At 33.6% G+C, this 3,968-nt stretch overlaps 1 long non-coding RNA gene across 2 annotated transcripts; it reads left to right on the forward strand.

Annotated features, from left to right (window-relative positions):
- Positions 1–1,949: 1,949 nt before the first annotated feature.
- On the forward strand, positions 1,950–3,767 carry LOC311081879. Of its 2 annotated transcripts, XR_014606036.1 has the most exons (5): positions 1,950–2,158; positions 2,537–2,574; positions 3,131–3,294; positions 3,479–3,543; positions 3,708–3,767. It is a non-coding gene; the product is annotated as an uncharacterized lncRNA (long non-coding RNA). The 2 variants fall into 2 exon arrangements; XR_014606037.1 differs by lacking the exon at positions 1,950–2,158 and having other exon boundaries at positions 2,399–2,574.
- Positions 3,768–3,968: the final 201 nt, after the last annotated feature.

Genomic DNA, 3,968 nt, shown 5'->3' on the forward strand with positions numbered 1-3,968 from the left:
TTGTGTTTCGATTTTTTCCCCCTCCAAACCAAGATGGCCAAGGGTCAGTCAGACATGCCAAGTTGCTCCGGAATATCCACCCATTCCTTCTATCCTAGGAGACCCTTGTAGGTAAAAAAAATATTGCAGCATCAAGCAATATCTAATGAGTCATATCACAGTAAAATTTTCCAAGTTTTGATTTTAGATTGAGAGAAAACTCTGATTAATCATGCATCAACTGCTATATTTCAGCTACAATTCATAATTATAATGTGAATATTGTTTTTGAAATTTAAAACTTAAAAACTTAATCTGCAGTGACTTTTTTTACTGTAAATATATGTACTTGCATTATTAGAATGTAATTTTCATTGACATAAAAAAAGCCATGTGATTACATAATTGTATGACACTTGTAATGCTTTTCTTTCATTACTTTCATTCTTTCTTACTCATAACATCACAAAGTAATTGATTACGTAATGCATGTTACTTGTAATGCGTTTCTTTACTCGTTACATCAAAAAAAGTAATCTGATTAGGTAATGCACACTACTTGTAGTTAATTACTTGTTAGATCAAAAAGTAATCTGATTAGGTAATGCATGTTACTTGTAACACATTACTTTACTTGTAACATCAAAAAAGTAATCTGAATGTGTTATGCATGTTACTTGTAATGCGTTACCCCCAACACTGATCATTTCAGATAAGATTGAAAAAAACGTATCGCTAGGTTTTCTCAGAGGAGGGCTATGATAGAAATGTGCATGTCCATCTTGAACATAATCAGAATTATCAGCTAATAAGGGTAAATCTCCATACTCTGGTGCACTGGAGGGAGCATCTGAGTGGTTTCCACAGTTGTACCTTGACAGACTAGAAAATTCTGATGGAATCACGTCCTCATGTTCTGATATCAAAGATACGTGAAGTGCAACTTGTATGAAGTTGTATGAAGCCTTTGCAATATTTTGCATTTATATTTTTTTGTATATATTTTATAGTTTTCACATGATTTGATATAATTGTATTGATTAGTTTGTTAAATTCACATACTTTATGTGTTTGATTATTGTCTTATATTTAATATAGTCCCAGCTGGCATTCGACTGACCTTAAACGTTTAAATGTGGTTGAAATAATGTCAGTTTATGAAAAAACATTAATTCAACGTCAAAACAACGTTGAACACCAAATGGTTGAAATGGTGTTGTTAACTCACTATGGATTCAACATAGAAATATAAATAAAATTTGAGTTGTACGTCAAATCAACATTATTTTTACAACCATGACTTTTAAACATTTTGTTGAAATATATCAGTAGAAAAATAACGTTGTTCCAACATCCAAACAATGCTGATCAATTAACTGTTGGAAAAGTGTTGATGCATGAATAATGATACAACGTTGAAAGATCAACTCTGAATTAAACGTTTGTTAAGTAACATTAATTCAACGTCAAAACAACGTTGAACACTAAATGGTTGAAATGGTGTTGTTAACTCACTATGGATTCAACATAGAAATATAAATAAAATTTGAGTTGTACGTCAAATCAACATTATTTTTTACAACCATGACTTTTAAACATTTTGTTGAAATATATCAGTAGAAAAATAACATTGTTCCAACATCCAAACAATGCTGATCAATTAACTGTTGAAAAAGTGTTGATGCATGAATAATGATACAACGTTGAAAGATCAACTCTGAATTAAACGTTTGTTGAGTCGTGATAAAAGCGCTTTCTAATGTTACACCTTTTTTTATTTTATTTTATTTTATTTTATTTATTGCATAACACATTTGTTACAATTTGCCGAAAAAAGAAATTGATCTTGTAATACAAAAATCATTAAGATACAATTCACGTTTTCATAAGGAATAAAAAAATAAATAAAATAAAAATAAATACACATCAGCCAATAGATCTCCCGGCGTACTTTGAGAGCAACTCCAGTCTGATTGATCATTTTGAAATGGAATATCGTTCAATACAAGAGCTTGATTGGAGGACGGCGGTTGTCCATCACACAAATGTGATTCTATTGGCTCTGACGGTTCCAGACAACACCCGATTGCGCATGCGCGAAGTGGGTCTGTGTCGTCATCGTCAGGCAGATTCTGACCTGGACCGGTTCGGAGTGAATTTGGGGGTAACAGCTCAAACGGTAAGCAATTGTTTTGAAGTCACATTTTATAACTAGACAATTCCTAAATAAATTTGTGTGTGCCTGACTCTGGGCCGTATATTAATACGTATTGTGTTAATTAATATTGTGTGTATGGGCAGAGACTAGTTTAACCGCGAACCGCCGTTGTGTGCTAGCTAACCGACGTTATCTGTGTGTGTGTGTGTGTGTGTGTGTGTGTGTGTGTGCGTGCGTGCGTGCAGACTAGTTTAACCGCGAACCGCCGTTGTGTGCTAGGGAGTGTGTGCGCGCTATGGATGTCTCTGTTGGTCGAACGCGGCACATTGACACACTTTCCATCCACAAACTTTAAAAATAAGGTTGAGATTTCAAATTCTTCTTCCTTCTCTTTTCCAGAGATTTGGAAGAACACGACTTGAAAGTCTCCTTCAACGGTGAGTTGTCCCCATACCTAACCCAACCATCTATTTGAATCTGAAAGTAATTTAACCCTTAAAACAAAAATCATTTACATTTTTGTAAAATTTAAATACAAGTTGATGTGGAAGATATTATTTAAAAAATGATGAGCACAGCCCTCATTTGATTGAATGTTTTTATGACTTATTTTCAAATTGAATGATTTTCTTTATAAAAAATTTAGGCTTAAAAATATTTCGTTTTTATATTTTACACTCCCAGATGTATCACAAAAAATGGAGACGACAAAATGCACAATTACACGCATTGGTGGAGTCTAGTGACAATTTTCTAGTGAAAATTGTCTAAATACAAGTTATTTTTTAGGTGTCTTATTTTAAGTGTATGAGTTTTTTTTTTAATAGAAAATAGACATTTGATTTGACTAGAAATATCATAAATATTCTTGTTAATATTTTGAGTTTTTGCAGTGCATTTTTATTGGGCAAATGAAAAAACTTGGATTTTGTGGTGTAGAGCGTACTCAATACATTATAAAAATAATAATCAATCACTTTTTTTTTGGGCTAGAATTCCAGAAGAGAGTTCTTAAGCTCCTTGTCAAAATCAAGGATACAATTCACGTTGCCACCTCATCTGCTGGAACAAGTTATGAAGTGAAGCCGGCAAACACTGAAGAAGAGCTTGAAGCTTTAGAGAATCGCTTGGAGGACAAGAATGAGGGAGCAGAACTGGTAAGTTTTAAATAATTAATCTTGTAAAGTGCTGGCAAAGTTTCATTATGACAATTGGCTTGTTCACTATGGTGACCACTACAAACTCCTCGTTCTCATCATGTGCCTGCTTTGTGGAGGTCTGGACTCTACTGACCACTTTTTCTGGTTATATTTTTAATTTCTTGTTTCTTGTTCTTTTCAGAGTAAACATCTGAAGACGTTGGGAGGCGTTGATGCTGCAGACCATGTGAAGAAGTCAATGGCTGCGTAAGTAACTTTGTTCCTTTTTTGCATTAGTTTACAGTGATGTTCCCTGTCATATACTGTCATGCACTCCCCCCACACACCCACTTACTCACTCTCTGCTACATTTTCATAATGAACTTGATTGCAATATAATATTCTAATATAAATCTCTTTTACCATGGCAGAACTATGACAAATAAAATGATGGCCATAATGAGCCTTAGAGGAAGAAGTGGGAAGGTTGCGGGTTCATGAAGACCAGTCTCTACAAGATAATCTGTGGTGAGTTTGCTTTAACATAGTAGTTTTGTAACAATGTTTTAAATAATTGAATATAGTAAGCAGAATAATAATTCATAAGAAATGGAGAAATCATTTTAGTTGGAGGACTCTACAGAGCATGCTCTAATATTATATATAATACTCCATTCTGGGCTCTAGACTAA

This window comes from Abramis brama, assembly GCF_963993115.1.
Source record: "Abramis brama genome assembly, chromosome: 4".
Taxonomy (NCBI): domain Eukaryota; kingdom Metazoa; phylum Chordata; class Actinopteri; order Cypriniformes; family Leuciscidae; genus Abramis; species Abramis brama.